The 24356-nt window shown below is 34.9% G+C and overlaps 1 protein-coding gene across 3 annotated transcripts in view; it reads right to left on the reverse strand.

The window, feature by feature from the left end:
• Nucleotides 1-24356, reverse strand: part of thsd7ba (thrombospondin, type I, domain containing 7Ba) — a 435675-nt gene that overhangs the window by 311660 nt on the left and 99659 nt on the right. For all 3 annotated transcript variants that reach the window (XR_015499198.1, XM_087267488.1, XM_087267487.1), the window contains one exon: nucleotides 20102-20431. The gene's annotated coding sequence lies outside the window, so the exon portion shown is untranslated. The remainder of the gene's footprint in view (nucleotides 1-20101; nucleotides 20432-24356) is intronic.

Genomic DNA, 24356 nt, shown 5'->3' on the forward strand with positions numbered 1-24356 from the left:
GCTCTGGGTCTTTCAGCCCTGAAGTAATTGAAGGTATTAACACCTTTTTATTGCAACTCATTTAATTCTGTCCCCCGCCGCTGTAATTCATATCCTTGGGGTGAAGGATTAGTTCTGGAATCATTGGCTCCCCAAGAATGGGTATAGGTGAGTGGGAATTTTCATGCATATTTGATTTTAAGATGAACTTTTTGAAGGAAAGATGGCAGTTATACGTTATTTTATTCATACTTAAAGAGATAGTTTACCCAAAAAAGATGTACTCACTATTTACTCATTTTTAAGCGGTTATAAACCTTCACGATTACAAAAGAAGGAGTGCTGGGCAAAGATTAATCGCAATTAGTCGCGTCTAAAATAAGTTCGTTTTGACATAATATATTTTTGTGTCTTTTACATATTTAATAAGTATATGTGATACACACATAAATAATATTAATTTTTACAAAAATGTTTTACATTAGTGTAATGATATGAGACGCTGACAATAGAGCTGCAGATCCAAATGCAGGGATTATTCAAGTATGGTCACTCAGGCAACCTTCAACAGGGTCAAACAGATGTATACATGCAATCCAAAGTCATGGTCATTAAACAGGCGAATGGTAAGTACAGGCAGCAAGCAATGTAAACAAACAAAACAAAGCGAGGGTCAAAACACAACAAAGCAAGGCAAGGAAAACACATTGTAATGTTACAGTACAGTTTAACGATGCTCAGCACTGATGTGTGGGCTGTTTATAAAGTCCATCTTATCAGTTCATGAGCAGCTCCCAGCTGTGTGTTTATGTGTGTGTAATCAACGGAATGAGGAACAAGTGCGTGTTAGTGGTGCATAACTGGATATGTAGTTTTTTAAAGTGGCAGATTTGTAGTTCTTCAGCAATCTGCACAGGCTGGTGACCATGACAATTAGACAGATAATATTTATCTATATAAATACATATTTACATTTATATATAATTTTTATCTTATTATGTATATATGTACAAATATAAATAATGAAATTATTATTTTGATAATTATTATTTTATCAAATATATGCATGCATGTGTGTGTGTATATATATATCTTAGAGATGCGTTGCGGCTGGAAGGGCAACAGGTTTCCAGCTATGTTTTTGTAAGTGTTTACAATAAAAACACTTTCTTTTGTGTTCAACAGAAGAATGAAAGTCGAACAGGTTTGGAAAAGGGTAAAGGGTGAGTAAATAATCACAGAAGTTTCATTTTTTTGGGAGAACTATCCCTTTAAGAAGCTGATCTTGCATTACAAATGGCTTTTGTGTCTGTTTTATGTCACAGATTGACTGATGGGAATCTGCACACCATTCAAATGGCAAATATGCAATGGACCGGATCCACGTTATGCCCCTCACATGTAATAAACTTCTCCATTGACAACCGAAATGGGAAAGTAACTCATTTAAACAGCTCGGCTGCACAAACCAAGGTTATTCATTCGTGCTGATCCCGCGGCGAGAAATGAGGATCTCTATATTTTATAGCATCATTGTTTCTTATATGGGACAGAGCTCTGCACGGACCAGTGTATTACAGTATTATCTGAATTAAGATTTTGATTGATTTTCCTCTTATAGAGACGGCATACAATACATTACCTGCGGACGATCAGTTCGAGGCGGCTAGACAGAATCGGCGTATTGATGGATGAATTGCTATCAGACTAAAATATGTGTTTGGAATGTGGAATTATTCTGATGCGATTTCTCAGGGAAAGCCTGCAGCTCCCAATTGCTTTTTGCTTGATTTCATTTGGGAAAATTAGATTTTTATTTCATTGCTTCAGCTGTGTTGCAGGGAAATCTGATTTGAGGGGAATACGGTGAGAGGCCTTGACGGAGTGAAAAAGATCTCTTATTCTTTAACTGCTCCCGCAAGTAAATGTCGTGATAGAATTAGATATTTTCAAAAGGGTACACATAGATATCATCTTAAAGAGGCTACAGCTGCTTGCTTGGGACTTTGGAGCTTGGCCCATTCAATCTTGGAGAGCATATTTCAACGTTTCGGTTTAAGTGAATAAATGAGTGATGTTGACCTGTAAGTTGGCTTTCATTCAGAACAGACACTCTCCAGCATCTGTCTTGCTCCTCTGTGTCCAGCACCTGTTTTAAAATAATCTACAAAAGTTGCATTTATTAGATAAGCTGCACTTCAGCAAACTGCAGTATTGAAGATAAATCAAGTCATGGATGAATTTGAAATAGTTAATTCAAACGATGACTGGTTCTCACTCCAGTTTGCTTTTTAACCAAATGGCATTGTTCATTATTTTGTGTGTTATTGTTTTAGGCCAGGTGTTCTTAAACTTTGTCCAGAAGGTCCCCTGATCTGCAGATTTTAGCTCCAACTTGCCTCAACCAACCTGGAAGGATGTTTCTAGAAAGCCTTGTAGGAGCTTAATTAGCTAGCCCAGGTGTGTCTGACTGGGGTTGGAGTTAAAATCTCCAGGACATCGGACCTTCAGTTCTGAGATTGAAAAGCCCTGTTCTAAGCTTTGGCCTTTTAAATGTAAAGATCCAAACTAAAGATTTTAAAAAGAACTCGCAACAAGTCGCATGTGTTTGTTAAAAAATACAGTTAAATGGTATTTTTATTTGAAATGTTTTTTTTTTTTTTTTCAAATTTAACATTTTCTATTTTAATACATTCTAAATGTAATTTCACAATTTCCAACAGAAAGTATTTAGGGTGCTAATTTGCAGATCAAACTATATTTAGTTTAAGTTCCAATTCCCACTATTAACTTCTGGATCATTACCAGGTCCACACGAAATCTGCACACGCAGAAATCCACAGATTTTTTAGCCCATCATTGAGTCAATCTACTTACTAATCTAAATGTGGGTAAACATGTATTCACTTTTTATATTTATTTCAGCAATATACTAATATGCAAAATTGTATAGTATTTATCTACAACAGTGTAAAAACTAATATTTTCTTTTAGATATCTTATCTGAAAGAGACTCGCATTGTTTATCAAACAAGTGGATCTAAAAGGATCTGCTTTGTAAACATTAAATGAATGTTAAAAAGTTATTATTTTTTATTTATTGTTTTAAGTTTTTATCTACTATGTTCTCAAAATCATTTCACATAAACCTGCAGATTTTTTTTTACAAAATTATGTGCAGAAAGGACAAAAAATGTCTGTTCCTTACTTATTACCTGCTTATTATTGTGATATTGTGTGTTTGTTATTGTTCATGAAGTACATATTCATAATCATAATGCACAATCTTCTTTATCCCTAATTCTACTAAATGCATAAACCCAACTACTACCTTAATAAATATGATTGAGCCGCAATTTAGTACTTTACTGATGTAAAAGAATTAATAACCAATAATAATAATAATTCCCTACATTTATATAGCACTTTTCTGGACACTCTTTGCACATTTTTTTGGGGAATCTCCTCATCCACCACCAGTGTGCAGAATCTACATGGATGATGCGTTGGCTGCTGATTGGTGAAGAGGAGACAGACTAATGAAGCCAATTATAATATGGGGACGGTTGGGAGGCCATGATGGACAGAGATGAGTGGGCAAATTTGGCCAAGATGGCGGAGTTGAACCCTTTTTAGAAGAACATCCTGGGATTTTTAACAACTACAAAGAGTCAGGATCGAAAGATGGCACTCACTGAGTAGTATAGATTTACCATCAATAAACTGGGGTGTTAGGACACACACAGACCAGAGGTTGAGTGCCCCTGCTGGTCTCACTTAATGGTTTGTTAATAAAAGGACTTGTACCTAAAAATGATCCATCAACATGTCATATTATTATCAACAAAATGGCTTAGTATTGAAAGTATTTAAAGTATTGAAAATTCTTGTTGACAAGGCACCTGATAAAACTTTAGGTCTCTTGAAGCAAAACAGCAGATCTGTTCAAGACTCTGAGCATTGTTTATTAAATTTGTACCCTTATCCCACAGCTTCTATAAACTTTCCATGAGTGCATTTGTGACACAAGCACAAGCTTCCTGACGTATATTACAGAACAGTATGTTTTGTTCATAGATTGATAGCTTGTGTTTTTTAATTATATGATCCAGTGACCAGTTTAGCTCTGAGGTGGTTTATATTACAGTTTCCCCTGTGAAATGTTAATTATTAGGAACACAGAAATGTATCATTTGTCAAATTTGTATGACATTTTCGTAATTGCTGACTGAAAAGTGAGGTTAATGATTTATTCCCACAGCTGTAGTTTAATAAAACAACACTCTCCAACAGCACAATGCTACATGTAATTATTTTAATGCTGAATCCCTTCCAGAGTGGAATTATATTGTGCTTTGCTAATACATATTCATTTAAATAATAAATAGATTTATGATCATGTTTTCTGAAGATTTGTCCAGATTGGTAATTTACTACACTCAAAAAATATTTTACTGCTTGTTCAAACTACTTATTTGAAATTAATTTTAAAACATTATTTTTGACAACTTAATTGTTTTATGTTTAATCCACTTATAATGGTTAAAAAAAATAAGTTAATTTGATAGTTTTGTGTTTAGAAAACATGAAGGAGTTGTGTGGAACCCAGCAATTTTTACAGTGTAATAACCAGTATTGGGGAAAGTTGCTTTTGAAAGTAATGCATTACAATATTTAGTTACTCCCTAAAACGTAATTAGTTGCATTACTTATTTACTTTTTTTATGGAAAGTAGTGTGTTATGTTACTTTTAAGTTACTTTTTCATCCCTGCCTGAGGCTTGATCTCCTTCAGAACTTGTAGCTCTTTCTTTTTTTTGTGTGTGTGTGTATAACCTACACATTCATTTACCTTATGAGAACTTGCTGTTATACACATGCTGTATATAAAGAATAATGAACGTTGAAAGCAATGAATTTGCAACTTTTTTCTATTTTAGTCTTAATAGTTCAGTATAATATTTTCTCCCATGTGTTCAAAATAATGACAATACTTGCATCACATAAATGTAAGGCTCTGCCATCTTGGTCTTTTCCTGCAGGGAGCTCATTCTCTTCTTGAGTGTGATTCGACGTAATAAAGTAACATTAATTCAGCAAATAATTTTTTAAAAGGGTTTTAATTCATCTAAAAAGTAACTCGAGCTACATTTTTAAAAACATAACTCAAATATTATTTCTTAACTTTTTTTAAAGTAATGCATTACTTTACTCATAATTTAATAAAAAGTAATATGACTACGGAACTTGTGTTACTTGTAATGCGTTACCCCCAACACAGGTCATAACATTAGGCACACTACTAGGAACACCCGTCAGGGACATTCAGTACAAAATCTGAAGGTAATAATGTTTCTTACTGAGGATGATCATTTCATTTCATAATGCTTTACATGTGCAGTTGTTTTGTGTTTTGCCTGTTTGTTTGTTTTTTGTTTGTTTTTTGACTCAATTTTTTATGAATCATCAAGCACCATGATTTGAATTAAACATCCTTAAATGTTTAGTTGTAAAAAAAAAAAGAAAAAATACCTTGGATGATCTGAGGATAAAAAGCTTTGGTCACACTTTATTTCAAAGTATAATTCAAGCTATTAATGAACCATTTACTATGACTCTTGACTCAAAAAAATACAAATTTTCTGCTTATGCAATATTTGTAAAAGTTTTATATTCTGCTTCTGTCTTTAGCAATCATATGTACAGCACTTTGGTCAAGCTTGGTTGTTTTTTAAATGTGCTTTATAAATATTGCATTGTATTGTATTATTAATAGGTATTAAAGTAGTAGATGTGTTTAGATATTAGGTTTTAGAATGTAGAATCAGAGCAGAAAATGCACTTTATAAGTACAAATAAACAGGCAACATCATAATAATCGGCAGGAAATAAGCCACCATTTAATGCTTTATGGTTGAACTATTCCTTTAAGAAGACATCCCTTTACATCCAAGTGAACACATTTTACAAACATGCCACAAAAACAGATCTACAATCCTGTATGCTGGCAAACACAAATATCATAAAAGTTCAATATTGACGGCGAAGATTAACAAAAGGTTACATATAGCCTGGCAAACACTGGCAGACTGAGAGTGAAAAACCTCAACATGATGGACGCGGCCTTTCGCCTGTGACCTGTCAGCCGCGGGGAGGATGTGAATATTGACGCACGTTTGCCAGCCACAGCCATGCCGAACACCGAACGCGTCAAAGTCCTGCGCTGCTTTTTAGAATAACTAGGTCAAACAAAGCTTGTGGGCTCAGACTGGAACACAGTGTGCCATCTTAAGAACCTGAGAGAGCTTCAGGATTCATGACACTTCAGTCGAGATCCCTCTCAGGAAGCACACTGTTAACTCTTTCAGGAACAGGTGCTGACTTGAATAATGTCATGAATAATTAAACAATGTTGTGAATGGGTTAATAACAACATCACATTTGAATATTCACATTTTAATGCCTATTTTTCACTACGCAAAGAATGGGTTGAATTGGTTAAAAGCTACTACTTCAGCAGGCTGAAAGTCTCTCCAGCTTGGGTAGGTTGCATATCAAATCTGTGTGAAAAGTCATGTGCTTAAGTAAATCTTCAGAAGAAGCACATGGGAATTAATTTATCAGCATCAGCTGAGGCAGTGAATTTCACATCATCATCAAACACTGAAAGCTTTACACCGCTCTTGCAGTGAGATCTGGTAGTACATCTATACGTACTATATGGCTTGTGAAGTCGAAAAACACTTTTATGTATGTGCATGGTGGCTATGTTTCTTTTCACTCTTGATTAATTCATCGTTTTCTTTGTATATGATCTTGCTACATAGGTATTTATTAATAAATTTGTCATGTCTTGTAAAAAATGTGTAGTATTTAAAACTCATCCATCTATATATGTATCCATCCATTCATCCATCCATCCATCCATCCATTTATCCATGTGTCTATTAATTTATCTATTTATCTATCTATATTTCTATCTATTAATCCATCTATCCATATATCTAATAATAGTAGTTTTTTTTTCCCTTTTCAGGCACATAATCAATTTTCCAAAAAGCTCCTGCTACCAATGCTTTGCCCTAATTCCTCCACTTATACTAACTTGTTATTATACGTTTGTGAAAAAAAAAAAAAAAAAAAATCTTTTGAGTGTGTAATAGAACAGTTGGCAGGCTTTGGGACATATTGTAGTACTTCCTAATTAATTAACCATTCAGTTGCTTAGTCACATGCCCTTTCAATCATCTTGTCACATCATTAACATTCCTTTCATATTTAATTTCTGACCATATTGAAGATGCAGCAGCAGGTTAATCTGCCATTCACAGGTCATTCATGCAGAGAAAAGTTTTTTTTGCATTATTACGCATTTACAAGTTAATGACCAAACACCTTTATAAAAGTTCACCTTGTTGTTGCAGGTGGAATATAATGTGGAAAATGTGAAATAAATATATTTCATTATGATATTATTTAACATTCTTTTAAATATTTTTAACAAAGCCTCGCGACCTAGTTTACACTATATGGTTTTAAACATCTGCAGATCAATGTACCGTTTTACACTATACGTGACTTGACTTTGTCATAAATGGATGTGGAGTTCACACTATGCAAAGCTAAATAAATGATCCGTAATGGGGGGGTGACACACTATATAATCCTACACCAAGTCTTTCACCCAACAGATCTGTCCTGCCCCCAAAACACAGGTGTGATGCAAATGCTTTATTGACCTTTCTGGCCAATCACAGCCATTTCTGTTCAGCTCTTGAATACAATGGCCATTCAGCACATGACTTGCTCTCTTATTGGCTGTATTGGCTCTTATTGTTCTTCAGATCACAAAAGGAACACAAGTAATGCCTCCAGATTACCAATAAACTGTTGTAGACTGAATTTAACCCTAAAGAAACCATAGAAGGGTTAAATTTATTATTTTTGGTTCGCTTGCTTTGGTGTTACAAAATCCGAAGTTTTTACATCGTTACCCTCTCTTAAACTCTTATTTTACTTCCTTTAACTCTTTTTACAACTTGTATGAATGTGTGTTTGTGTTAGACTTCAGTTTCTGTTAGATTAGTCATTGTGTTTAAAGAAAGGTGCCTGTGCATATTTATGAATCTAATGTAACATACGGCCGTAGCTGCAGAACAGGATTCTCCTTAAATACCATATTTCTTATTGGCCCGACATTCATGACCATAGTTGCCAGAACTTCTGGCGTCAGAGATCGCTGTGTGTGACACCTTGTTTGCCTGGGTTGCTTGGTCGGCCCTTGGAATCCATTCTTTGCTTTTCAATCTATATTACAGATGGTGGGTGAGAAAGTAAGAAATATTTCTTACTACATTTTTGCAACCCAAACACATTCCATAGGAAAAACGCATCTCGCATATCCTCCGATCTGCATAGCAAATGTCACGCCAACAAAAGAATTTCTTACAAGACTTCATCTTCCAAGCATCAAAAACTCACACAACAAGAGAGAGACAGACCCACTAAATTCAGGTATTTAGTCATGCGTTATGCTGTGCCCCTTTATCAAAAAAGTGTTTTTATAGTCTGGTGGTTCTGTCTGTTTTGTACATTTGTTTGTTGTACATTTGACTCACAGAAAAGTCACTTTAACGACCCTCGCTACAAGCCTAACAAGTTTACTGAAACTTTTAAACTATTCATCTTCCGCTCCACTATTCATCGAGTCCGCTCAGACGAGCAGGGAAAGTCATTGTTATATTTATTTTGTTAAATGAACTATAAGTTAATTCTGAATATTTATAATTAATAATAACTTGTTATTTTAAATCATTATTATTCATAACTTGAGCTAATTTTGCTACACTAATTACTTAAACTTTGATCTTGTTACCCTGCTTAAACATAAGCGGGTTTTTATTTTTGATAGCAATAGCAATAGTTGAATTTCATTTCTCAGTTCAAATGATCGCTGTACGATTCGTTTGTTCGGATTCAAAGAGTTAATTCATTTGAAGGCCAGTTTAAATTAATTCAATTCACTTTGAGCAAATTTGCCACATGTATTTAATTATCAAAATGATTTGTAGTGATTTTCTGAAATAAATGAATAGATGTGTCACAAAAACATACAGAACTGTGTCCTGGTAAGCAGTTTTTCAAAGCACCACAAGCAACCATGTCCACCCATGCCATTTTTCTCCCCTGCTTAAAACAACCATAAATATTCTCTCAAAACAAAATAAAGAAAAAGTATATTTTTAAAATAACCGTTGGTTTCCTCCAGTAACCACTGTGCCTGAAAGCCTTTAACACAGCATCCTCTGTTTAAAACTCAGGCCACTGATCATCCCCAATCTTGAGATAAGAGTCAGTCCATCTGTAAACAGGTGGGCCTGGTAATTAACGCTTCATTACAACTCCCACATCGGACACTAAAGCGCAGTCTGTAACAGGTTTAATGCAGCTCCATCCAGACTCGTTCCATTAGATCTCTCTCTACAGGACATCAGCGGCTCTGACAGCAGAGGAAACAAAAGCCCCTAATCCTGTTTACTGTATCACAGACGCCTTCCCTTCCATTGAATTTCCATACAGTAATGCGTCCAATTGGCTTGTGTTCGACAAGCCGAGCGAGCCTTTGAACACCACCTGTCATTTCCGCCTGCCTTATTTGTCCATAAAACCACAGAAGCTCACAACTTGATAATAAACCTCTACCTGTGTGTATTAGCAAGCTGGCATCATAAAAGGGAAAGGGAAAAAAGTCTTCTAGACACTAATAATTTAAAGGTGAACTCAGTATCTTTTTGCCTCATTAAAAAGTTTTACTCCTGTGAAAAGAACAGTGCTTTAGAAAAAAAAAAGTTTAAAGTCCAATGAAGTTGCCAGGCATGTGGGAAGGCCAGTGGAATTGGTTTTATTTAATATAGAGAGGGGTAAAGTTAAGGTCAAATATATGCTACACACTTCATCTCATTATCTCTGTTAGGGGACACTTTCATTCCCATAATAATTCAATCATGTATGATTAGATTAGTGCTGGATTCATTCTGCATGTCATGGTGGGGAGCAGTATGTTTCGACTCATTCCTTCTTTTTTCTGTAGTCAATTTAGAAAAGGCTATATCATGCATCCATATACCCATCCATCCATCCATCCATCCATCCATCCATCCATCCATCCATCCATCCATCCATCCATCCATCCATCCATCCATCCATCCATCCATCCATCCATCCATCCATTTATCCATCCATCCATCCATCCATCCATCCATCCATCCATTCACTTACTGTCTAAAAAACCGGTCCAGTATAATATGACCTATAATAACTGCAATATGCAAACAAATCTATTAGTGGTGTAATGGATCATGGTTGATCTGTGATCTGTAAGTGTCACAACCAACATTTCGGAACGCACAATGACCCACTGATTAATACATTTTTATTTTAACTTGTAGGTTAATCCACTATTTAGAACAATTGCAGAGAGATCGCCTCTCGCATCATTAAAATGGTTTGTATAGAGCATTTTGGCTTTCCTGTAAAATATAATGATGAAGGAAAAAGTTGTGGTGTTACAGTGTTGCCGGCCAAAGAAAATCTCTTTCACTTCGTCTGCTGGTGGCAGGGATAGCAAAAAATTATTTCGCTAGCTTAGAGGAAACTGATGTTTATTACATTACTCGGTGTTTCCTATAGGATTTTTTCCAGCTGTGGCGGCAGGCTTTTTTTATACAGATCTACCAAACACCTATGGCGTTATTTCAATCTCTTTGCTTGCGCGCAAAATTATTGAGATAAAATCATAATATGCAGAGCAATAGATACTATAAAGTATACTTATAGAAACTGTAAATCTAACTGCAAGCTGTCGTGTTTACTGGCCTCACGCATCACGCACCAGTCAGTCAGTCAGTCAGTCAGTCAGTCGGTCAGCACGTAACCTTAAAGGGTTAAACAAATGACGCACACACAGTAAAGTTTGCGCTGTTATAATTCACGTATCTTTTAATAAGTTTTGGTGCGATTATAACCAGCTATTTTAAAAAGACAACAGAATATTCTGAATGGGAAGCTGTTATGTTTTTTTTGGTCTGGCGCCCGCCACGGAAGAATTAATGTAGCGGAGACCATGTAACTACCATTCAAGAGGATTCCCTGTGGTGTTAATGTAGATAATGTAAATAATCTTGAATTTAATCCTCAGTTGTAGTTGGAAGCTTTAACCTTGGATCGTGATGTTTGTTGGATACGTCTGTCGTTTTGTTGTCATTTATGGTAAATGCACGCTGGATTAGTCGATTGCTTTTGACAGCCTAGACTAGTGATTGAAGTAGTCGATCGCTCGACTAGTCGACTAGTCTATGCAAGCCCTAATATATATATATATATATATATATATATATATATATATATATATATATATATATATATATATATATATATATATATATATATATACTGTATACACACACACACACACACACACATATATATATATATATGTATATATGTATATGTATATATGTATATATATGTATATATATGTATATGTATATATGTATATATACATATATATATATATATATATATATATATATATATATATATATATATATATATATATATATATATATATATATACATATATATATATATATATATATATATATATATACACACACACACACACACTCACACACATATACATATATATATATATATATATATATATATATATATATATATATATATATATATATATATATATATATATATATATATATATATATATATATATATATATATAAAGTAATATTTGCTGGTAGGGAAAATCTAATTGTTCACTTCTGCTATTTAACTTTGTTTGCATTTCAATTTATTTATTTCTTCCACCTAATTGCAAATTAGAATAGAAACTGTATACAGAGCAAAAAAACATACTGAGAGTTATAGCTACTGTACATTGTTGTTTGTTAATGATGCTAATATTCAGCACAGAACCATCAGTTTCCCCTTTCTGCCTGCCATTCTGTGAATTATGTAGAAGCACTGTCTATGTGTGTTTCCTCGCCAGTGGGTAACGATATATTTCATTGCACAACAATAGTTTATCAGGCTTTTTGGCTAAAAAAGAGAAATTGTGGTTTAATTTGTTATTTTTAGATTATTTTTAAACTTCACCACTCCTGCTGTGCATGAGCTAAGCTGTTGAATGGTCAGCGTATGAGGCGGCTAGGCTATCCTAGCTTCAATTTTGATTAAATTATTCTCTAATTGGTTGCCTATTATGTCGTGAATATACCCCTGTAATGCATATCGCAGTCTGGCTTTCTCAGATATCTCACTTGTTCGCCAAAAATGACTAATTATATCCCTGGCAATGTCTGACACACACAGTAATAGATGTGCCAGGCACAAAAGCTTGACAGGCATAGCAACAGTAACTGAGGAGGGTGGGGCTTAGCGAAGGGTCAGTTGGGTAAGCTAAATTGTCCCAGTGATGGGTTGCAGCTGGAAGGGTATCCGCTGCTTAAAAACATGCTGGATAAATTGGTGGTTTATTTCGCTGTGGCGACCCCGGATTAATAAAGGGACTAAGCTGAAAAGAAGATAAAGGAATGAATGGAAACCAAATGATATTTGTCTCCTTCCTAGTTTTGCTGATTCAAAAGCATAGGGGTCTATTTTGATGATCTAGGCGCAAAGTCCAAAGCGCAGGGTGCAAAAGCATTCAGGGCGTGTCAGAATTCACTTTTGCTATTTTAAAGATGGAAAAAATCCACTATGCGCTGTGGCGTATGGTCTAACAGGGTTGAATTTATTCTCTTAATGAGTTATAGGTGTGTTTTGAGAATAAACCAATCAGAATCTCATCTCCCATTCCCTTTAAGAGTCAGTTGTGTCGCGCCATAGTGCATTTGCTATTTATTTGGCAGACTTTGTAGGTGGAAAAACTGAGCGCTTTTAATTTAACTTTCACTCTCTTTCAGGAATAAAGAAACGTGTTGTACGCACAGACATCTATTAGTCTATACATAATAAATTTAGTTTGTTAAACGCAAATATTTGTTTCAAAACTATTTCTAAATTCAGTTCTAATTTCCAGCAAACAAATTAATAAACAATAATAAGTGTGGTCAGAAAACTGGGTTATATCCAAATACACATGCTGTGCCCCATATGGTCTAAAACCTGACAGGTGGGCAAATCTAAGCTTGTTTTTAACAAAACAAATATAAATGTGCATATAAGAAATAATACTGCTAATAGTAATAACATTATACAAAAGCAAATTGTCACAAATAAACTAAAAAAGCCTCCCGTGAGGAAGAAGGCATAAAAGCAGTGGTTTTTATATTTGTGTAGAAAATAATATTTTTTGTCAAATTTTAATCCTTTAATACTTTTTCATTTGTAAAGATATTTGTGTATTGCTGTTCATAGTGTGATTTACATCGCAAGATTTGTGATCTGTTACACCACTAAAATTAATCAATCAATCTAACTAAAAACACATAAGTTTTATGTTATATTTATTAATCCATCTATTCATTCATCTATCCGTTTAATGTCTATAAAAACAGTCTAGTATAATATGACCTTTAATAACTGCAATAGTGAAATAAATCAAATTGCTAAATGTGTTATTACTAATATTTATCTCGCATACACAATTTTATAAACAACTGTTACTTCAAATGAAGTAAATATTGCCTTTAGAATTGATACAGTATATATGTAATCTAATTTGTAATCTACGGAACCCCGGAAGGGACGTAGTGGGGGAGAAAAAAAATGGGTGGGTGAAAAAAAAATAATGGGTGAAAGAAAAAAAATGGGTGGGAGGAAAATATATATTTCTAAGTTTTTTGCGTTCCCTCGCAAAGATGTTTTGCGTTCCCTCGCAAAGATGTTTTGCGTTATCCCGCAAAGATGTTTTGCGTTATCCCGCAAAGATGTTTTGCGTTATCTCGCAAAGATGTTTTGCGTTCCCTCGCAAAGATATTTTGCGTTCCCTCGCAAAGTTGTTTTGCGTTTCCTCGCAAAGATGTTTTGCGTTCCCTCGCAAAACTGTTTCTCCACAAACACTTCCTGTTCACTGCACTCACGTAAACCCTCCCGTTTTTGCCGAAATTCTCCCGGCCGTATTTTACCATTCTATCCCACTTTCTTTACATTACTGTGCGTATGCTACCTATGAACCAGTGAATGCATGTATAAGCGCTGACTGACAGATGCGCTTCGTACAGTAAACTGATCCCAGATCAGCATATGTACACGCCATTTACAGAGGAGCGGGTGTATGTTTAAACAGACAAATACACTGAATAATATGAAACATCTCCGTCCTGCATGTTTTATTTTAAACAGCTTATTTTCTCTTAAATGAGCACAAACAGTTTCTAAAGTAATGGACTGCTTTCATTATAGATCTGTGCATTCTTACAAAGACACCTCTGTTATCAAACTAAACAAAACATGAGATTCATTTGCTGCGCACTTGTTTGGTAACAGAAGTGTCCCTTTAAATGGCGCGTACAGACGCTGATCTGGGATCAGTTTATTGTACGAAGCGCGTCTGTCAGTCAGCGCTTAAACATGCATTCACTGTAGGGATGTGCGGAGCAGCCGGTATTTGTATTTGTATTTGTATTTGTTGAGGGGGAAAAGTATTTGTAGTTGTATTTGTATTTGTATTCGAGTAAAATTCAAAATGGCGCAGAAATATATATTTTTTCTATTACACTTCTAATTTATGTTATAGTGAAAGTATTGTTTAATTATACCCATTATATAAATTATAGATATGCAATATTGGCTGTTGTTTTTGAACATGTGATAAGAAATGTCATTGAAAAGAAAATAACATAGAAGCCATTATCTCATCCATGGTTAAACCAACAACTAATAAAATACCATTGTGAATATTATGAACCCCACCACCACCGTTCTTGTTTAAGGACACTGAATAGACAGAATAAAAACAAATAATACTTCAAAAAACTGTTCTTCTTCTGAAAGAACTTTTTTCCAATGGACAGAATTCCAAAAAAAAGCTAAATAAATCTAAATAAAACCCTGCCTGGGAGATCTGGCAGAACAAAAGTATTCTATATAATACTAAAAGATGCAGCCTTGCTATTATCATCTGCCAGCCACAAAAAAGACACAAAGTTTGTTTGTTTGTTTATTTAGAGATATCTGCAAATATTTTTCAATGGAAGTCAATGGAGGAATATGACTAGTCAGTCATAATATATTTGCAGATATTTCCAATCTGAATTATAATTATGACAAGTCAAAATATAATTAGAGATATCTCTAAATATATTCATGGATAGTCTCAACAAGGTTTAAATGCTAAAACGGCTTGCCATACGCACAGTGGCGATTTCTCTAGTTATATCGTTTCAGTCGTTTGTTATGCAGTGACATGCAGTCAAATATTTCGCCAAACAGTCCTTAGGGATGCGGTGACACGCAGTCAGATATTTTACCGGACAGATCCGCCACTTTTGGCGCGCATAAACAATCATAAAGCTCTCGTGCTGCAGGAATGAGGAGGTCTGCTGAAGGCGCACAGCTGACGTGCAGTGAGAGGTTTGCGTCTTTAATAAACTACGGCAGTTTGCGATCACTGAACAGTAAGAATGATTAATAAATCCATATGAAACAGTCCCTTAACAGTCACGTCTCGCTTTCAGTTTCGGGCTTTGGCGCGTTTTGCACTGAGCGTGTGTCTTTCTCTCTCTCTCTCTCTCTCTCTCTCTCTCTCTCTCTCTCTCTCTCTCACTCACTCACTCACGCGGGCATGCACTGTGGTCTCATGAGGAAACGCTGCTTTTTTATATAGTGTTTTTCTTGCTCCCGAATACAAATAATTTTTCAAGTATTTGTTCGAATCAAGTATTCGTAAAAACACGCTATTCGTGCCTTTCCGAATACCGTATTCGGGTTCGGCTCCACCCTTAATTCACTGGTTAAGAGGTTGCAAAGTGAAAGGCGACAATCAGCGCACAGTAATGTAAAGAAAGTGGGATAGAATGGTAAAATATGGGAGAATTTCAGCAAAAACGGGAGGGTTTACGTGAGTGAAGTCAACAGGAAGTGTTTGTGGAGAAACAGTTTTGCGAGAGAACGCAAAACATCTTTGCGAGGGAACGCAAAACAACTTTGCGTGGGAACGCAAAACATCTTTGCGAGGGAACGCAAAACATCTTTGCGAGGGAACGCAAAACTTTGCGAGAGAATGCAAAAACTTAGAAATATATATTTTCCTCCCACCCATTTTTTTCTTTCACCCATTATTTTTTTTTTCACCCAGCCAATTTTTTTCTCCTCCACTACGTCCCTTCCGGGGTTACGTAGTAATCCTAATCAGTGAAGCAATGATCTTGCCAGACTGTCAAATTGTTTTAAATAGTTAAATGTTTATAATATCCGTCCAATTGTAATAAATGTTCTTTTAAAATTAATACTGACCTTACAATCATAAATAGGGCCATCTGTGACATCTCTGGACATTTTTTGCTATTTCTGCAGAGAATTTTGTAAAAAAAAAAAAAAAAAAGATTTATTCTGAGAGATTTTGGGAGTATATAAAAACATAATATATGAAATAAAAATAATATATATATTTTTTTACTTTTATTTAATGTTTACAATGAAAATCCAATTAGATTCACTTATTTGGAAAACAAAGCAAGTCTCTCATATAATATATCCACGAAAAGAAACAAAATATGACTTTACAAACTGCACTGTAAATAAATCATATGAACATTTTAATATTACTATTATTATATCACAATAATATTCATGAAATTAATTTAAAAACTGAATAAATACACAAGTAAATAAATAGACTCAATGATGGGCTAAAAATCTGTGGAAATCTTCTGTTTTCTTGGTATCCTGGGTGCAAAACATAAAGTTGAACACAGCTAAATGGGCTGGTGTTGATGGACTCAGCGTCTGGTCATTCACGCTTTGACCATTTTGTATACCACTAAATCGAAGAACTGTGTGAGAGAGATTCCTTTACAGACACAGAATCTGTTTAGCTTTCACCTTCCTTCAGCTTACTACCTTCTTTATGAGGTCTGGCCGAAGTTCTTTGTGTATATTATGTGTGTGCATATACTCTTAAAAAAAAAAAAAAAACGTATTACTTAATGCATTGGTAAAAAAAAAAAAAAAAAACTTTTTTTTTTTATCTGTCAAAAATGTATTCCTGAATAAATATATATTTTAAGCATGAATACAAAAGGTAGAATGTAGAAAATACTTTAAGGGCTGTACAGTTGAGGTGAAAATCATCCAAAATGCTGGAGGTGACTGCCATTTTTATTTTATTATTATTATTATTTTTTTTAAATTGCTGTTAGGGAAAAGAATAAGTTTAAACCATCTATTATTGTCACTTCAGAATAAAGTAATGTCCTTAAAAATCAGTCCAGCACAATATGACCAATAATAAAATGACAATATGAGGCTGATTGGCTAACAGCTCCACAAAAACCACACAAAAGGGTCATTCTACCCTGCTAAACCCCTACAATACACTACAATATATCAGTGAAAAGCTACACTGGATTTGTGAAAAGCTTTCATATCACACAATGAGAAACCTCTGCTTAGCCATGTTGTCCAACCAGATTTATACTGTAAGTGTATAATTCTATGAATGTTAATTTAAAAACAAAATAATAAAATGAACAAATAAATAAATCAGTTTATAACAGTTCTCTGATTACTTCATTCTTCCAAAATAAATATAAAAACATCTAACATGAAAATATCATTAAATAGTCATACATCATTGATTTCCGGCCATGTCTGAGATGCAGCTGCAGGTTAATCTGCCACTTGTGAGTCTTTCATGCACAAAAATCTGCTCAGGTGATTGCATAATAATGCATTCACAAACTAATTACATCCATTAAGATCATTAATCTAAAATAAAAACAAAAACATATCACATGGAAAATCATTAAATCAGATCAAATCCAATATGTACTATTTAAAAATATATTTAAGATCCTTTAGTTTTAAATACAATAAAAAGGTGATATGAAACTTTATTAAAAGCTGTAATGATTACATTTATGAATAAACTTATGACGGCCTTTAAAAGTAGTCCAGTATATGACCCATAATAACATCAATCAGACAGCGAATCAATCATCATGCTAAAATGTAAGTTTGTGTTAATTTGATAAATTGCTACAGTAAATGTGTTTACCATAATGGCAAAGTGGCTCAGTGGTTAGCAAGAAGGATGCTGGTTCAAGTCTCGGCTGGATCAGTTGGCGTATCTGTGTAGAGTTTGCATGTTCTCACTGTATTTGCGTGAGTTTCCTCCGGGTGCTCCCGTTTACCCCACATTCCAAAGACATGTGGTACAGGTGAATTGAATAAACTAAATTGGCCATAGGATATGAGTGTGTAGGGCGGTTTCTCAATACTGGGTTACAGCTAGAAAGGGCATTCACTGTGTAAAACATATACTGGATTAGTTGGTGGTTCATTCCGCTGTGGCAACCTTTAAAACAGAGACTAAGCTGAAGGAAAATGAATACATGAATGAATGTGTTCACTATTATTCTAATGTATCCACACATTTGGTCCACACAACATGGTCAAGTTAACCTTCAAAACCCCTATAATGCATTAAAATACACAAATAAACAAACACACTACCTTGGTAAAATACTCAAATGTACTGGTAATGTGAATTAAAACACAAAAATAAAACATTTAAAATGTTTTAATAATTATAATATCACCACAAAAACCATAAAACCACACAACACGGCCAAGCTAACCTGCCAAACTGCAGGTGCACACAACGCGCGCAGGACAGGGCAGCCGGAGTGACTCCCTTCAGATTCAACATGCCTGAGCATGTTCATCGAACTTGCTTAAACTAAGCAGCCGTTTTACAAAAGTTGCGTTTAAGGGGAAAACAGGTTAATCCTAATAAAACATTGGAGGGCGCATGCTGAAAGGCAGAGGAATGCATTGTCTTTTGACAGCTCGCGACTTGTTTTGGCACTTCATTTAAATGGACACCAATACTCTGATTTCGATATGATTAAGATAATACTCTGATTAAGAGTCTACCATGTAAGCAACGATTTTTGATTACCTTAAAGGACCATCGAGTCAAGAAATGCGGAGGTTTTTCTTTCCGTTCGCCATGCGGTATCAAATTCCATTAAAACAAAAGACAAAAGATAAAAATGAAACAACCGTAATTGCATGAAACTCTGGAGAAAACGCTTGATAGCCTGGTGATGAGACATTTATTGTTTTATACTGAAACTTGCCTTCAAAAAGTGCTTCCTTGGTCTTATCCATATTTCTTTGCATGTTGAACCCACAACGGCCACAACAGGAAATAAAATAACTGCAACTGCGTTAATTGTATTAATTTGTTCAAACACGTTAAATATTTCAAATTAATCGCATGCGTTAACGCACTAATTTTGACTGCACTAATAATAATAATAATAATATCGCCACAAAAAACACAAAACCACACAACACAGTCGAGCTAACCTGCCAAACCCCTGAAATGCACTAAAATACATGAGTAAACAAATACACTACCTTAGTAAAATACTCAAATGTACTGGTTAAGTGCTTTAAAACACAATATTAAAACAATTTAAAATAAAAAAATAATAATAATATCACCACAAATACCATAAAACCACACAACACGACCAAGCTAACCTGCCAAACTCGCTATGCACTAAAAATCATGAGTAAAAAAAGACACTACATTTTTAAAATACTCAACTGTACTGGTAAAACACTTTAAAATACTGATCATACTATAAACAATGAGAAACCCACAGCTGAGTCACCTTGTCAGGCCGCTCTTATAATTGAATGAATAGATGTCTCCTCTAAGTGACATGCAGTGAGCGTGGGGACCCAAAATGGCAGCTATTTCTCTTCATTAGCTTCAGTTGCACATGGAAAAGAGGAAACGCTGCTTGGCAGAGACCTCTCAAGCAACACTGTACACTTCCACACATTACCGACTCTGAGACAGCAGAGCCCAGACTGGGGAATTGGGCTATAGCGGGCAATTAGAGCGAGGAGATGGTGGTCTGTACCTGAAAGGGAAGGCTGGGACTCATCACTTTAGCTGTGGCAGTGAGGTGAACAGCTGGATGTCGGAGGGCCGCTGAAGCCGCTGGCAGCCGAATGCTCCTCAGAAGCTCTCTGTGACACGGGGACAGCAGATAAACACGGCCTCTCCTCCTCCCCCTGATGCATCGTCTGCCAGCTAATCCTCAGTGGCTCCCCCTCGGGAAGATCAGAGCGTGAAAGATGTGTCTGTCACAGCATCACCGACCGCGAGGACAGATAACCCTTTGGCGATTGCAGGATGAAGTATCCACTGCTGGAAATTCCTCGCAGGAACTGTCCCGAAGCCAGCAGGCCTGAAAAAGTGGAGAGAAAGAAACGGGTTCTGGTTGGAAAACACTAAAAATAAAGAGCAGAATGAATTTGAGTTTGAGAATTTGAGAGTTTGAGAATTTGAGAATTTGAGAGTTGTGAATTTACAGAGTTTGGTTTTGCTTATGGTCTAAAATCTCACTTAATGTGTTAATGTGTTTGGCATCCATAAATACAATTTTTAGAAAAAAACATTCCTTACATTTATATAGCGCTTTCTGGACACTCAAAGTGCTTTACACATTTTTGGGGGAATCTTTTCATCCACCACCATTGTAGCATCCACCTGGATGACGCGGCGGCAGCCATATTGCGCCAGATCACACACCAGCTAATTGGTGGAGAGGAGACAGAGTAATGAAGCCAATTATGATATGGGGATGGTTAGGAGGCCATGATGGACAGAGGCCAGTGGGCAAATTTGGGCAGAAATTTTTCGACCACAGACATCCCATCCGAAAAACAACACTGAGCAGTATAGTAAAGTCCTCTTCACTATACTGGGGTGTTAGGACACACACAGACAGCCGGTTAGGCTGATAAATAGGGGGGCTAATAATCCTGATTTCAACCGTATATAAATATAACATTTAAAACCAGGCTATATTAACAACACAAATATGACATTAAAATCATTCAGTGGTTAATATTTTTATAGACATTTTAACATTTACACATGTAAAACCTTATTTAAAGCATGTCTTATTGTTAATAACAATAATACATGTTTTTATTAATATTGTTAAATAAAATTAGCCCAATATGACCAAAATTGTAAATGACGATTTGAGGCTGATTAAATGATTCCATTACAAATGATAATAATAATAATAATAATAATAATAATAATAATAATAATAATAATAATAATAATAAATAAAACATGGTTTGATTTTGTTTTGGTATAAAACTGTCTGAGTTGCCTTGCTGCTTCCGCTTAAATGTCATGAAACCTTATAAATTTAAACAGTCTCGGCACTCGGTGATGGAAACAACTCACAGATGTGACAAAAAATAGCACTCAGCATTGATACATTTACTGAGTTTGGTATAGTTTTGTTCAAAGACCTAGCAAGTTGGTTCACTGTCTCTTTCTAAATGTCATGAAACCATATAATTGATCAGTCTGGAACACTACGACATAAACAACTCACAGATATAACACTTAGCTGGGGTGAATCCACTGAGCTTGGTTTGATTTTGGAATTTGGTTTACTTTTGTTCTAAAACCTTGAGTTAACTGTCATGAAACTTTACAAGCGAATGACACTCTACAGTAGGAACGACTCATAGATGTCACAAAAATAAAGCTCAGGTAGATCCAGTGGATTTTGTATAATTTTGAAATTCCGGTTAGTTAGTTTGCTGCCTCCTCCTTAATGTCAAGAAACCAGAAAATCAACTCACAGATGTCACAAAAATACAGTTCTAAACACCTGAATTGACTGTGTTCAGTTTATAAACATAAACAGTTATATATGTATATAGTAGTATATATATATATATATATATATATATATATATATATATATATATATATATATATATATATATATATATATATAAACAACAACAACAATACAACAATACATCAACAATACATTTATTAATGTTAGAATATAATTGTTAATGTTAGTCAATACATCAACAAACGTTAACTGATGAAACTACAAACATGTTTGATAAAAAATAATAATAATAATGACTGGATGTAATGAAATATATGCATTACAGAAAGTAACATTTTGGCACTACAACTACAAATCCTACCACACACACCTGTTCCGGTTCTTCTTTGATTACCCACATACAGCTGAGAACTGCTCAAGTACTAATTACACAGATTATATAAACAGCTCACATTGACTCATGCATTGCTGAATTTTGTTTCTGTTTCTGAGCATCATGTATGTGGTTCTTTGCCTTGTCTAGCCATGTTTTGACCCTTGATTTGTTTTACCGTTTATTTTATTTCTTTGTTGTCTGTACTGACTTTTTGCCGGTTTTGGACCACGATCTTTATGCGGTGGCGGGCAAAGCAAGGCTTTAAGAAACACTAAAATAGTCGAAGCAAATGTGTCGAAGCTTCAAAAGTTTCTCTAGTGACACCTAGTGATCATTTTGATGGATTCCTCTGGAACAGATTCAGTAAAATATTATTAAGCAAATTGATGTATTAAACCCTTGTTGTAGAGTTGAGGCTTCAAGTGATTTTGTAGACCAGTGAGAGTTCCAGACTAGCATGCTAAGCTAATGAGTTCGAATCCAGGGTGATACAGCGCAAGCTCTGTGATTGGTCAGCTAGGTGATGCTGACAAGTGTGGGCAGAGGTGAGAGATGTGCGAGCCCTGTAACGTGTTGAGTCCTTTGAAGGAGCTCCAGATGGAGACTGTTGCTTTGTGTTTGTTATAAATGAAGTTGTTGCAAGTGCGCAGATTTTATTTTTTATTTTTCCTCAAACGAGCGAGTTTGAGCCAATTATACATTAAGGAGGCGCTCAGAAAAAAACAAAACACCAGTGAAGAAACTCGACACAGAGGAACATAAACACCTACTGCCAGTTAGCGTTTCGGAAGTGTCATTGCAGAGGAACACAAATGTATAGTATACGTATAAATGCATGCTGAAGTATGAACCAGGCTTTAGTCTGTGCATACGTAGTCCACTAGGCCAGTGGATCTCAAAGTGGGGGTCGGGACCCCCCGAGGGGTCACGGGGCAATGAAGGGGGGTCGCCTGGTGATTTCCAAAAATCTATTTATTTTTATCAAACCATAAGAATTAACATATTTTATCCATAACTATACTGAAAATAAAAATAGTCGTTTATAGTTACTATATACTATATAGTTACTATAGTAGCTTATAGTTACTAGTTACTACCCCTGGGGTAATTACATTATATTAAAGGCAGCAATAGTGTCAGATGCATTTTGATTTTACAACATCAGGTTATACTTTCTGGCACATTTAAAGCACTGACACAAATTTAATTGGTGTGTCTGCCTTATTGCATGCAAGGTTTCTGTATTTATAACCACCTCAGAGGATATTGGGGGTCGCGAGTCACTGGCATTTTTATTTTGGGGGTCGCGGGCTGAAAAGTTTGGGAACCCCTGCACTAGGCTACATGAAATAGGGATTTTTCTGCGACCCTGTCAGTCAAACGCAGATTTGCCAGGTCTCAGAACACTTCTGAAATGACAGATGTATTGAATCGCTTAAATCACATGACCTGGTGTTTTAATTCTAATTCGAAACACTTTCATTTCGGGATCTCACCGAAACGTCACTTTGATGTCAACCATTCCTACTTTTATGCTCCTGTTTGCTACATGTTTGACTGTTGACTACTGTTCTTAATAAACTGCATGTGGATCCTCAGCTCTGTTATCCCAGACCCTTATGTGACAAAAATGCTTAAATAATCAAAAAAATAAATGAATAAATAAATAACTCAAACTTATCATTATTTAAAAAAGTAAGATTGCTGAAGTAATGGCTGCTGAAAAATCTGATTTACCATGAAATAAATAAATTAAGTGTTTTATTAAGATAGAAAGCCAATATTTTAAATTGTAACAAATTTTTTTAATGTTATAATCCAAAGTTTTTTGACCAAATACATATAGTTTTGGTGAAAAATAACAGACATTTTCCAAAATCCAAGAATATTTCCAACCCCATTTTTATATAAATATATATATATATATATATATATATATATATATATATATATATATATATATATATATTTTTTTTTTTTTTATATCTAAAGTTTTTTTTTAATATCTGTTTCATTACACAATGTCACTGCAAGTGAATGTACTGTATGTACTTATTTCTAGGACACAATAAATGTTCCTTCAAATAAAAAAAGACAAAATGTCCCCTAGAACAACTGGTCTAA

This window comes from Danio rerio, chromosome 9 (assembly GCF_052040795.2).
Source record: "Danio rerio strain M-AB ecotype USA chromosome 9, GRCz13ab, whole genome shotgun sequence".
Classification (NCBI taxonomy): domain Eukaryota; kingdom Metazoa; phylum Chordata; class Actinopteri; order Cypriniformes; family Danionidae; genus Danio; species Danio rerio.